Source organism: Pan troglodytes, chromosome 17, assembly GCF_028858775.2.
Source record: "Pan troglodytes isolate AG18354 chromosome 17, NHGRI_mPanTro3-v2.0_pri, whole genome shotgun sequence".
NCBI lineage: Eukaryota > Metazoa > Chordata > Mammalia > Primates > Hominidae > Pan > Pan troglodytes.
Genome location: NC_072415.2, coordinates 82,094,687 through 82,109,297, shown reverse-complemented (window position 1 = coordinate 82,109,297; position 14,611 = coordinate 82,094,687). Strand labels below are relative to the sequence as shown.

General features: G+C 33.9%; 1 protein-coding gene across 1 annotated transcript in view; it reads left to right on the top strand.

Moving 5' to 3' along the window:
* LOC134808641 (uncharacterized) overlaps positions 1-14,611 on the top strand; it is a 267,128-nt gene that overhangs the window by 140,963 nt on the left and 111,554 nt on the right. The gene's annotated exons all lie outside the window — the stretch shown is intronic.

The window sequence follows — 14,611 nt, the reverse complement described above, 5'->3', positions numbered from 1 at the left end:
TGGAACAAGAGGAAATAGAAATAGAAAATACTTAGAAACAAATGAAAACAAAAATGCATCATACCAAACTTATGTTGATTTCACTGATTCAGTGAAATCAGTTTTTTTAATTTAAAGCTATAAATGTTCATATAAAGCAAATAAACCACCAGCAACAACAGGAAAGATTTCAAATCAATAACTTCACAACATAAGGAACCAAAAGAAAAAAAAACAAACTGAAGCCAAATCTAACAGAAAAAAGGAAATAATCAAGATTAGAGAAGAGCAAAACAAAATAGAGAACATAAAAACAACAGAAGAAATCAATGAAGCCAAAGCTGATTTTTTGAAAAAATCAAAAATGTTGACTAACCTTAAGATATATATTATTATTAATAAAGGAATAATGCTCAAATTACTAAAATAAGAAATTAAAGTAGACATCCTTATCAATTCTACAGAAATAAACTGATTGTAAGAGAATACTGTGAACAGTTGCACACCAACAAGTGGATGATCTAGATGAAAAGAATGAATTCCTAGAAACATATAACTTACCGAGATTGAATCATGGAAACAGAAAATCTGAATGGTCCTACAGTTAATAAGGAGATTACATCAGTATTCCAAGATCTCCTGGTGCACGCGCGTGCGCGCACGCGCGCGCACACACACACACACACACACACACACACACTTCTTCTGCAAAGGACACAGTCTTGATTGCCCCAAGGGAGATATAATGTATGCCTACCTAAAAATGTTAACATTTTATTTATTTCTTTAAATGAAGTATAGTATTAGATTTTACATCTCCAAATAAAATACAAAGAAAATCTCTGGGTTTTATAACTTCACTGATGAGTTCTACCAAATATTTCAAGAATAAATAACACTAATTCTCAAAATTTTTCAAACAAATGAAGTGTAGATGAACAGAGGAAAATATAAAAGCTATATGGTATATACATACAATGGAGAATTATTCACCCTTAAAAAGGAAGGAGATTTTGATATATGTTACAACATAAATGGACCTTGAGGACATTATGCGAAATGAAATAAGCCGGTCACACAAAAAAAATGCTCTATGATTTTGTTTATATAAGATACCTAGAGTTATTAAAATCATAGAATGTAGAATGCGGCTTAGTAGGTGCTGGAAGGAGGCGGAAATGGGTGGTTATTATTTAATGCATGTACAATTTCAGTTTTGCAAGATGAAAAGAATTCTTGTGAATGATAGTGGGTGATAGTTGTATAACAATATGAATGTACTTAGTATCATTGAGCTATACTTAAAAATGATTTAAGATTGTTATTTGTATTTTGCTACAATAAAAATTTTGTAAAAAAATAATTACATGTAGAAAGCAAGACACACACACACACATACACACACACACACATTTCTTCTGCAAAGGAAACAGTCTTGATTGTCCCATATAATCTTGGATTTCTGATCATCTAAAATGTTCCCATTTTATTTATTCCTGTAAGGGAAGCAAACTAGTGGATTTTACATCTCAAAATAAAATGCAAAAGCCAAATACACTTTGTATATTCAGATTGTGCTCCTTAAGATAAGCTCTCACAGAAAATGATGAGGAATGAACATAAGCACCTGCAAGAAAATACGGAATACCATAATTATGCTGAAAATTTTAGGAGAACACAGTATAAAAAGCACCATTCTTCATAATTCTTCAAAATGTACTGCAGTAAAATGTCAATGTGATTGTCAGAAAGGGTTTTACTCTTTCCCTTATTAGTGTAAATAAATATCTTCAAAAAATTTATAAATAGGATGAACATATTTTTATTGTCTTAAGTAGAATACAGTAAATTTTAAAGGAATATGCAGTTGTTATTTATATAGCTAACAAAGCTCAATTATATTTTACTTAAATTTGTAACTAAATATAGTTTATAATTCCAGATTGTTTTTTAAATTTTAACTTAGCTCCAATATTCACAATAAAGAGCATATTTCCACGTATTTTTACTATTTAACTTTAGGTGGAACTCATTTTAAGATGTGAAATTATTAAACTTCAGGGAAAGTTATTAAACTCAGGGGAAGCTTCAGGTTTTTTATTATTTTTACTTACCAAAATCCATCTTTCAAAATTTTATTAGCATGTAAATAGACTGATTCTTTTTGTAATATTTAACCAAAATTGTTAAGATTTTCTAAAGGTTTCACAATTCTGCTAAGTCTGTCTTTATAGGGAAACTAGTCAAAAGACAGTTTACCCAACTGACTGTGAAGAGAATTATCAATGGCCCTGTTCTTTCCTCTAACCCTAATTTTGTCATAAGTCATGAATTACTTGAAGTGAGAGAATGTGACGTATTACTTGAACACATCCTTAGAATTGTATGAAATGCACACTTAATTGTAAAATTTTTCAGTAATGATGTAACCAGTAACATCAACATTGAGTTATTTTCTTTTATTGTATTGTAATATCAATAGTGTGGTTCCAGGAATAGATTTATTCAATTATAAGAATTGATAATTTACCTGTGGATAGAATTCTAGGATGGAAAAGAATCTCCTGGAGAATTTTAAAAATACTGTTCTATTGGCTTTTTGCTTCCATTATATTATGGAGAAATCTGATGTCTCTCTCATTACTTTCTATGTAGTCTTGGATTGTTATTCCTTTCATTGTCTGGCAACATTATAAAAACTACAGCAAATATTGTCTTTGACAAACCTTTTGTTCATATAGTTACATGTAGTATGACATAATAGATTAATAAAGAACAAAAAATCGTTTATTAAAAATATTAAGTTTATTTTTAATTATATATTCAAAATGAACAAAAATAAAACATTTATTAATAACACTAAGTTCAAGTAATAATTGACATTATACATAAAGCAAGTATTTCTATTAATTTGCTAATTATACTGTAGAAATTAATGGCCCAAATTTAATCACTGGGGTGGGCAGACCACAACGAAATTTTTACTGAGAAATCTATTGTTTGAACTTTTATTTGCTTTATTATCTTAAGGCTTAATCAACAGAGGGGTTTATCTTGAAAAAGATCTAATATTATATTTAGTAGTTGTAATTTTGGAAAAAAGGCTTTTGTTTTTCATATAATATTACTACTTACAGGAAATTTTGTGTGGCTATTACATCAAGATGGATTTCAAAGGAATTACCCGACTCCTTGTAATTACCAGAGTGATTGTTCTTAGCAATGGTGGTGTGGTGAGAGACTTCAGTTGGGAAAAAAAATCAGATGTTAAAGGAGTTTAGAATATTAATTTTGACTGTGAGTGAAAGTGCATTTTTATTTGAATGCTTATTAATTTTATTGTCTTCTTAATTTACATGGCCCCTAAATCTGTTTTTTCACACTAGATATTTTGCCCTGGGAAAAAATGTTGCATTATTTTGTTAATTTTTTATACCATCAAATGTCATTTTAAACTTTAAGAAACATTAGCATAAACAAATTTATAAGCTGGGATATTATTACTTCTATTCAAATAGCAAATTAACAGAAAGCAAGTGAGGGTGATTTATCTCCTCATTCTTGTGAAAAATATTTGCTTAACAGTTTAAGCATATTTGCATTTGTACAAGGACATAGTTTGATTCGAAAATAGTAATTTTTCATACTTTACAGATGTTTGTTTTCAATTGGTATCTGGGGCATTTCTGAATGAAGCTTTTTTGAATGACACCAAAAAAGAATTTATCAGGATATTTTAAAAATTAGATAAAGGGTTTTTTTCAATTAGTTTTTTTTTTTTTTTTTTTTTTTGAGACAGAGTCTCGCTCTGTCACCCAAGCTGGACTGCAGTGGCGCGATCTCGGCTCACTGCAAGTTCTGCTTCCCGAGTTCACACCATTCTCCTGCCTCAGCCTCCTGGGTAGCTGGCACTACAGGCGCCTGCCACCACGCCTGGCTAATTTTTTGTGTTTTTAGTAGAGACGGGGTTTCATCGTGTTAGCCAGGATGGTCTCGATCTCCTGACCTGGTGATCCACCCACCTTGGCCTCCCAAAGTCTGGGATTACAGGTGTGATCAATTAGATTTTACTAAACGGAATAGGTAATTTAATTAAACTGTACAGACCATTTTCTCCTGACAGGTTTGATACAAGACAGTGCCTAATAAAGTGACTGTCACATAAGAGGCAGCCCATCAATATGTGTTTATTCCTTATTCTTTTCTTTGCTCATAAGACACATAAAAGCTATTTTTCTGCTTATTTCTTATTCTTTTCTTTCCTCATAAGACACACACTAACGCTATTTATCCTGTTGCAGTATAATTGTTACGGTGTTTTGTAAGTTCTATCTACCTCAAACAATAAATACAGCTAGTTGAGATTAATATTTGCCTACAGAATGGCAGCCGACAGGAAAATAATACCCACGATATTGAAAAGAGTACAATCTTAAATGGCATATGCAACTATCATGACGTTTTGCCTCACTCCAAAATATAACTGTATCTAACTATATTTTAAGGTATATTTTCAAAAATAAAATATAATGAGAAATATACAAACAGAAAGAGAATGAATTGCAAGATTTGCCAGGAGGCTTCCCCAGGCTATTTTAAATTGCATAACACCTCATCATCAACTGACTCAGTCCCAGACAGCAGGCAGACAGTAGGGCACATTCTTGAAGCTGTAATAAATAACAGGTTCAAAATGCTGATATCAAAATTTGTGTCATGCTTAAAAAATCAAGGAATAGAAATGTAGTATGCAAGTCATCCCCCCTTTTCTTTTACAGATTGGAAATTGGATTTGCTTCATAATCTTTCACAAAACACATTTTGTGCAAATGAATATATTCTGATACTCTGCTTAGCACAGTTAGCTGTACTGTTACAAGACAGTTTGATCTCTTCCTAAGAATGTTGACTTTCCTCAAAACATTCTAATCAAATTTAAAGCTTCTTATAGAACATATGGGGGACTGGGTTTATCAGCAATTTTAGCTTTTCTTCTATTATCCTGAATGTATTTGTCTTGAAAATAATTTGGAAATAAATTCCTGAGATTATTAAATACAACAGACACCATAAGAGTCAAAGAAAGTGCTCTGTCTCTTTAACCCTGTAATGACTTGCAAATTTTATTGACGGGTAAGAGGTAGTTCTTCAACATAAGCTAGACATTCGTCCCAAAACGTATATCAAAGTTACATACTCATTAATACTTGGAAAGGAATTCCCTGTGGCTCTAAAATTCTCAATTATTTTAAGAAAAATGTTAGGCAATATGAAAACGCCCATTTGGTAAGGTGTAGCCCATGGATTTCATAAGTCATATAACTCAAATGGCATCTGTAGTTTGTCACATGCATCTGTGAAATGGGCTGAATGGGGACGCTACCATGGAAATGAACAATTACTGTGTTGGACCCATCCCGCTCCGAAGGTGTTTTATCATATATTGCGTTGAGTATCACAAACTACATCAATGAAAGGCACTAGGAAAGAACGACCCAAAGTGGTTTCTCAAGTCTTTAATATTCAGAGGAAGAGGAAACCTTTACTTTTCAGGCGTTCATTAAACCTCTAATTCAGCACATTGACATTGGAGCAGAGAGTTCAAATACACCTCGGCAAGCTCGGCATCTGGCGTGTCTGTGCATGTCATTTCCCACTGTCAGAGCCATGGTGACAGGGCCAAATCCATCCCTTTGTATCTGAGGTGTAAGTGTTTGATCAGGCATCCTTTGCTTTTCCCTTTCACAGAGGAGAAAGCTGGGACAGTTAATTGAGGTGAAGTGACATCTAGTCACTTGAGTTTCGCAGATGTGGCAGCATGCCTTCTGTAGGGCAGAGTAGAAATTGAGCTAAAGCAGGGGTGCTCAGGTTGAATGACAGGGAAGGGAGTCAATTAAGGAGAAGTAGAAATTCCATACTTTTAAGATGTGCATAAAGCAAAAAAAAAGTATCCTAGTCATAATCTGGAGCCAGAATTCATTCAGTAAAATATTTTACAGAAATGCTTTTAAAACAGAAGATTAGAGGAGCATGAACCAAAAGTACATTTTCAAGGAAAATTGCTATAATTAAGGTGTGCAAGAAAAAAGAGAAGAGTTAAATGAAGGTACTTCTTTATATTTGCCTTAAATAAAAATATATTTTATAACTCACGGGCGCATGAGGTTTCTAGCATTCCATGACATATTATAGGCTAAATTATAATACTAAGTCAAGTGCTTTAAATATAACTTACTTTCAGCTATGTTCTTTTCAAATGATCTTAAGTATTTTATGTGTATATTTTCCTGACTACATCTGTTTATTTCCACAGTAATTTAGTTGTGTATAGTTTTCATTGTCATTCTGTTCCCTGACTATTAAAAACAGAGCAGGGCTTTCCCAGCACTTCAAAAACATAAAGGTCCTTATCCAGTGGAGGGACAGAGGCCTGCAGTTAAGATCTATGAAACAGGAGAATCCGGGAGATGGCCATGCCGTAACAAAATGAGATGTAGCTCAGCATCCTAGAAGAAAGTCCATTTTGTAGGCAAAGGAAAAGCAAGAGGAGGTGATAGCCAAATTGACCTGTAACAGGGAAAAGTGCAAACATCACTGGAAAGGCCCATGAAATGAGAGTCACCAGCCAAAGTGTCTAGTTATATCCTCTTTGAAGATGTTACAGGAAAAGAGTGTTTCTGCTGTAATGTGTAGACTCTATGTTTTACTCAGTTTTTGTCCTTTCAGTATTCTAGCATGGACACTATTTGCCAAAGGATTGTGTCAGTGAATGTGCTGAGTCTTTAGAGCAGATGGAGATAGGTGCATTTGCATGAAGAGTCCAGAAAGTGATTTCCTGTAGCAAGAAACACGTGTTAAACTTCTTTTAAATCAGTGTGTCCGAATTAAAGAGAACCGCTGGTTTCGATCAGAGTAGAAGCTGAGTGTAACATTAGTGGACAGTTCTCACACCACTGTTTCTGCAAGAGAACTTGTCAGAGTTCTGACAAGAGAAAATGGAAAAAAAAAAAATCAAACTGTTTCAAAAAATTGTAAAAGGTGTTGAGAGCACAGAGAAATACTGAATTGTTGCCTATGTCACAGAATGTGTAACAGGAGGAGAAGAAAGATCACTTCATCCACCTGAGGATTCTCTTGAAATGTGTTTGGCATATGAAATGGAGAGCCAGAACGTGGTTCATTCAATTAACGATCTCGCAGGAGCTAAAGCCACCCTGACTCAAGCAAGTAGCCAGACATGTCTCAATATGGAGCAGGAAAAATCAACGTTAAACAAATAGTACACACCAGAATTTCACAATGAGGTTAAAATGAAAGAGAGAGAGAGACAGAGAGAGAGGCCACATTATATATATAGCTAGAAGGGTTATGTTCACATATTTGGAGGAGGTTAAGAGAGCGGAATATTTCTGAATCATGTATGAGATTGTAAAGAGGAATTTATTTAATTCAGTGGTGGAATTCTTTGGGAAAAAGAAGGAACCTTATAAGGATTTCCCAGAACAATGTTAACAAGGAACAAAGCCAAAATAATCTGATATTGGAGATTATTTGGCCTCCTGTGTTGTGTATTGTGAGATTATAAATTGGAAGTTTAAATACTTGAACAGCATTATATTTTGCATTTTTCACTTACGATGTATATTAGGAAATGCCTAAACTGGGGACTCAGACCCAGGATACCCATCACTCAGATACACACTAGGCAAGAGCCAATTTCTAAAAAATTGATGACACTATAGGGCCAATTTATTGGAAGGAAAGCTGATATTTTAAAATCAAACCTAAGGCACAGAGTCTAAATCAGGTGACAAAAAGCAACTTGTTTTCTTAGGATCAAAATTTGGTCCAGGGCTCTTTGAATCTGTCCTGGTTATGATCAGGAATAGTACTCACATAGGATACAGAGTTGAGAGACTCAAAGTGCCCTTAATTTTAAGGAGAGGAGCACAACTATTGGACTGTGGGCAGAGGTCCGCATAACTAGAGCATTACACCTGCAGTCCTAGTTACCTCTTTCGGTGGTAATAAAATTTTAATATAAAATATAAAGGGTAGAATATTAAAGAAATTTTACTCACACATGAAGTCATAGTTTACTTATATATTTTTGTTTGCCTTTTAGCTATTTTTAATTATTTTATTGTTACGTGTATGCAGAGAATCCCAAGTGGAATTTTAAAAAAATGTTTGGATGAAAGCAGCACATGTGTTTAATTACCAGGCAAATCAGGTATAGAAAAAGAAAAGCAGCTAGTTGTCTCCACCATTCTCCCTCTCTTCCCCGTAGCACTTCAGTTAGCCACTGTTCCATCATCATAGATTAGATTTACTTTTCTGAACTGGAACCACACAGTGTGTATACTCATGTTTGGCTGCTTTCTTCAGAGTTTTACTAATGAGATACTTCCATGTTTTTTTATGTGGCAAAAAAATCAATTTTTGATAAAATGAGTAAGCTCCGTAAGTACTGTCCTAAATCAGGAATACCCACTTATTTTCTGCACTGTGTTTGGAAGTGGATCAGCAAAATGTCTCCTCTCTGTTGTACACAGCATCAGCCAGTTTAGCTTGAAGGCCGAGGGCTGGAAACAAAAGTACCTTAAAATGGCTTGCAGCTTTGAATGTAAAACTTAAAACTATAGAAGTTGAAAAAATAGAAGGAATTATTTAATTCTAGGACTAGGCAAATTCTAGGACTAGACCTGGCATCCAAAGCATGAACTGGAAAGGAAAACTAGATAAATTGAAACTCATCAAATTAAAAATGTTGCTCTGGTAAAAGGATGAAGAGAATTTATAGACCAGAAGAAAATATTTGCAAACCGCATATTGGACAAAGCTGTATTATCTATAATGTATAAAGAACCATTAAAACACAAGCATAGAAAAATCCAATTAGGGAGTGAGCAAAAGAAAGGAAGAGATTTCACTTAATAGCATGTACAAGTGACAAATACACAAATGAAGAGAAGTTCAACATTGTATGTCCTTAGGGGAATGCAAAATAAGACACAGTGAGATATCACATTTTCTAGAACAGTTAAATTTTTAAAAAACTGTCTGTATCAAATGCTGGAACTGTAGAGAAACTGGATAACATTCATTGCTACTGGGACGGTAAAGTGCAGTCAGTCTGGAAATGTGTCTGGGAGTTCCTTACAAGATTAAACATTCACTTTACATCATTAGACAATTTAACTTTTGTGTATTTATCTCAGAGAAATGAACTTATTTAACACGAAATCCTATACCCAAATATCTTAGAATCTTTATTAGTAATAACTGAAAAACTGGAAACAACTCAGACATCCTTCAAATAAAGAATGCTTCAACGAACTGAAATATCCATACCATACAACACCACGCTGAAGAAAAAAAAGATCATATGACTAATAGACACAACTATTTCACGGATCCCAAGTGCATTGTACTAAGCGAACAAAAGCCAACTTCAAAACAAATGTTATCATATTTATGACATAATGCCATTTGATGTGATTAATGCACTTATTTAAATTTCTTGAAAAGATAAAATTAGAGAGATGGAGATTATATCAGTGGTTGCCAAGGAGGGAGGAGAGAAGTGCCTGTGCCTATAACGTGAGTGAGTGCAGGTTAAACTGTTCAAATCTGAATAAGATTGGCGAATCAATCGATGCCATTTTCCTGGTTGTGACATTGTCCTATATTTTGTAAGACATTGCAACTGGGGAAATCTGAAGAGTGCAGGGGATCTCCCTGTATTGTTTTCTGCAACTGCAGATGAATTTACAATTATCCTCAAATTAAGAGACGTAAAAACTAGAATGATGACGACACACTGAACATAACACACCAAGGCAAGTGACTGTGAAAGGACTCATGCCACTAACAAAACGGCCTATGAATAAGGAAAGCAAAATAATCCAAACCAGTCAGTAGGAAATACCAAGTTCCTAAGCTGACTGTGATGACAATTCCGATGGAATTCAGAAATCCTCACAAATTAAGCCCTAAGTTTGAAAAAAAAACAAAAAAAAACAAAAACTGTTTTTGACTTCAGGGATCTTAATTAAATATTTGTGCCTTTATTTTCATTTGATGTATCCCTCATACCCTTGTTATATCTGTGTATTTTTTCTTACATTTTAGAAATTGAAATAGAGGTTTTCAATGATGTAGGACAAAGAATGTTAAAAATAACAGCAATCTGATTTATATTCTGTTTGGCTTTGTGTCTTGTTTTTGCTTTTTTAAAAATTATCCTTTGCCATAACTTCGCCATAGTTAAAAATAAAAACTTGTGTCATGAGTATTGATAACCTTATACAACATACATCATTATTATGATAATTGCCCTTAATAGCTATTCTTGGATTACAATTTAAAATTGTACGAATAATGTTTGTATTTTTGCAAGTATGTGAGGAAAAATTATTGTTGGTGGTCTTTTTATTTTAGCAAGTATATTATAATTGCCCTACATGTAACTTAAAATGTGCTAGGTTGGCATGTGTGAAGACTCATTGGGATAATAGGAATAACTTAAGCAATCCCTGTACATTCCACATAATTTTAGTTCGTTTTTCAAAATGTGTGATCTTGTTTTATCCCTCCGCTTCAGTATGTGTGTCTCTTCCAGTGCCTTTACTGCATTTGTTTGAATGTTCTATTATTATCTCTCTTTGCGTCTGTTCTAACAACTGTGGTACAATTTACAGCATTCCTAATAGAAGCTTCATTCTATATAAAGTCTATGTAATGCTATAATATTTACCGCATAATGCCATTTGATACACTTGAGGTTGTCATTGTGATGTATTAATGCAGAAAGTAAACTTGGTATTATAAAATTACTGGAGACTTTCAGAATCTGACTGATATATAGAATCCCATTTTTAATTTAAAGATCAACTGCTTACATGGCTGTAAAGAACAAGAACACAGGTTCTTAATTTGTTAAAAGAAGTAACCACAACTCCATAGCAGATATGATAGATGTGCTATATTGCAATAACTTCCTATAATTTGAGGATTTTGCTAGCAGATGCTTAAACTTATCTGTTTATTTTTGCCTCTCGTTTATGTTAGTTATTATGCTAAATTGATTCAAGCACTCTATAGATATATATGTATATATGCATATAGGAAATGCATCACTACAATTTTTCTAAGCATAAAATACAGTGATATATTTACAGATGTTGTTAGTTTTTATGAAATATTTTAAACTCTTTCTGATCCTCCAGAGGCCGAGATGTTACTAGATTTCTATTATTACATTAGTGTTCAAGAAAAGAAAAAAAAAAACATTTCCATGTAATGCAAGTAGACTTAGTAAATTGGCAACTTTTATTTTAAGATTTGATCACTCAAAATTCCAATAAAATCGTAAATTAAACGTTAAAAATTTGGAAAACACAAAATGTTAAGTTAATGACTGGATTAGTTAATCTTCTATTTTAAAATAAATGTACTATAAAATATCCAAATTTAAGTAATAGTTATTAAAATAGATTAATAACACAACAGAGTTCATGGTCATTATAATTTTCTTGATAGTATTAAACAGTGCATATTAAAATAACTTTGATACAAGATTGAGGAATTCTTACACAAATAATTTTTATATTATTACCTTACAGTGTCAGTGAATCGGTCAATACCAAGCTTATAGTTGAAATAAATGAATTTATAACAAAAATACAATTTGTTATTATAGTGATAACAATAAATCCCTTATACTTTAGAGCAATAATACTGTAGCTCATGCCTTTTGAATATTTTTTATACTGTTTTCCACAAGTTAGAAATTTATGCTGAACTCACGTTATAATAAAAGTGCAGTAAAACCACTAGATGCTCCTATGGACAAAATCCTCCGCACTTTGACACAAGTGAATACACTTTTCCTTCTTCATATGAAATAATGCATTTTTGGTAGCTTTTGTAGGGAAATTGTCATAACAATTTGCAGCCACATTTCATCTAAATTTTTGTATCCAAATGTTCATAGCGATATCAATTCTCATAGCAAGGTACAAGAAGGATCATATTCTAAGAATGACAACTATTCAATGTTCTGTCTCATAATTTCTTAGAATACAATAATTATATTTAATATAATTTGGGATTACACCCTCCAATCCTATCATTTACACATCCTGAAACAAATCTCAAACTTATTCAGATCAATATTTTCCAGAGTAAAACACACTAAAGCCTTTGAACATTCAAACTGAGTCTCCTTGCCACTTTACTAGGAAGGCAAGTCCATCCAATACAAAGAGAAATAAACTTTCAAAAAAGGCCTAGAAAATCAAAATATTTTACCCATCACATTATTTTATTGATATTATTGCAAAAACCCATCTTCTTCTAATGGAGATAACTCTCTTTGAAAACAAAACAAAGCAAAACAAAAAACTGAATATACTCTCCATTTAATTTAAGTGAAATTGAAAGTGTAATCACATAATTTAGGATGTGGTATGCTATGCCACAGGCACTCTAGTTATGAATTCAAGTGTTGGTTAATGAGATTTTTTAGGCCATCTCTGCCTCATATGACACTGTGCATTATTCTCACTGAACACATGCTAGCAAATTATGAGGAGAACAAAAGTGGAGGCTGCAGGTGCCTGGCTCTGTGAGGAATCACAGCTGGTTCAGCCGTTGGGGAAAATCTGGATGACATAAACCACCATTTATTTAGGCTGAGGGTTGCAGCTACATGATTTTTGATGATGTAAACTAAGTGTATCCACCTGCTGAATGTGGATGTATTCTCATGGTTATTTTACTTGAAGTATTTTAGGATAAAGAGAAGGAACAGATTTGTTGTACTCTGCCTTTAGGAAATGAAACCTGCAATAATTACCATGGAATTTTTTTTTTTTTTTACTGTCCCAAACATACACCTAAAGTACCATTGGAGACTCCATTTTCAATGTACTTGGCAAAAATGGCAAAGCATGTCAGACACTGTCAGTGAGGATGATGAGAGAAAATCATAAGTAGACTTACCTGGCTGGATCCTAAAACAACATAAGCTTGATAATCAGCTTCACATAAAATTAATAATCTTATCAATCTTAACCTCAGGGTGATATTTTCAAATAAATTTTAGTAAACTCTTTATTCATAAAAATTCATAGTTTTCTTACTATGAGCCATTTTCACTTCTACCTTCTCCAAGTGAAAGAGGGAATAAAACACAACATTCGTACTCTCACTAAAGTTATACTCCAAAGGGCAGAAAGATAACATATAATAAATACAATAACTATGTTATTAGAAGATAACGAGAGAAAAAGCGTGAGAAATACAATTATAAATAATGTGACTAAGGAAGGTCTTGATGAGGGAGTGATATGTGAATAAACATCTTAAAGAGGGAGGGGAAACAGGGCAAGAGAGAAAAACACAAGCCCATATGTCTCAAGGCAGGTCATGAAACTCTGCCTCGGAAGCAGCGAGGAGACCCAGGCACCTGGAGTGCAGGGAGTCCCAGGAGGATGGAAATGAACAAGGAAAGTGAGGAAGGAGGTTGATTATCTAGGGACTCTTCAGATTTGATAACGGCTTGGCTTTTATTCTCAGTGAGATGGAACACTGTCAGAAAGTATTTGAGCAGAGGAATGTGTTGAGCTGACTTATTACTTCCTAAGATTAATGCCTCAGCTGAAGTCAAAGGTGGAATTAGGGTGACAAGATAAGAGGGTATTTAAATTATCTGGGCAGAAGTGGTAACAATGATTTTGTACAAGGTGGAAGCAACAGATGTATATAAGTTGTCACAGAATCAGGTCCTGGGAATATTTTGAGTTAGAACCAGCAAAAATTATTGATGAATGATTGGAGGGGTAGAGAAAGAAGAACTCGAGTGCTGTTCTGAGTGTGTGTGTGTGTGTGTGTGTGTGTGTGTGTGTGTGTGTGTTTGGCTACTGTAAAAATGGGGATGTCATTTCCTGAAGTGGAAAAATGATCTGAGGATCAGATTTGGAAGTCAGTGTAGGAAATATCAGGACCACAGTACTTGACATGTTCAATATGAGATGCTTGTTACATATCCAAGTGGAGATGTTGACTAGACAGTTGAATACTTGAGTCTGTAGTGCGGGAATGGTTCTAAACCTAAGGTGTATATATGCACAATTAAAGTAAGAAGACTGAATGAAACTATCCAAAGGAGTGAATATAAATAGAAAAGGGAGTGTTCTAAGGTTCCTGTGGTTTTCCAGCTCTATTTATTTATTTATTTATTTATTTATTTACCGTTTTGAGATGGAGTTTCACTCTTGTTGCCCAGGCTGAGTGCAATGGCCTGTGTGATCTTGGCTCACTGCAACCTCCACCTCTGGGGTTCAAGGGATTCTCCTGCCTTAACCTCCCGGATAGCTGGGATTACAGGCGCCTGCCACCACACCCAGCTCATTTTTTGTATTTTTAGTAGAAACGAGGTTTCACCATGTTGGCCAGGCTGGTCTTGAACTCCTGACCTCAGGTGATCTGCCCGCCTTGGCCTGGCAAAGTACTGGGATTACAGGCATGCGCCCCTGCACCCGGCCTCCAGCTCTTATTAGAGATAATGGGTTATGAGCATGTGGGACTACTCGGTACTTTCAGTGCTATTGTACCCATTGCTGCT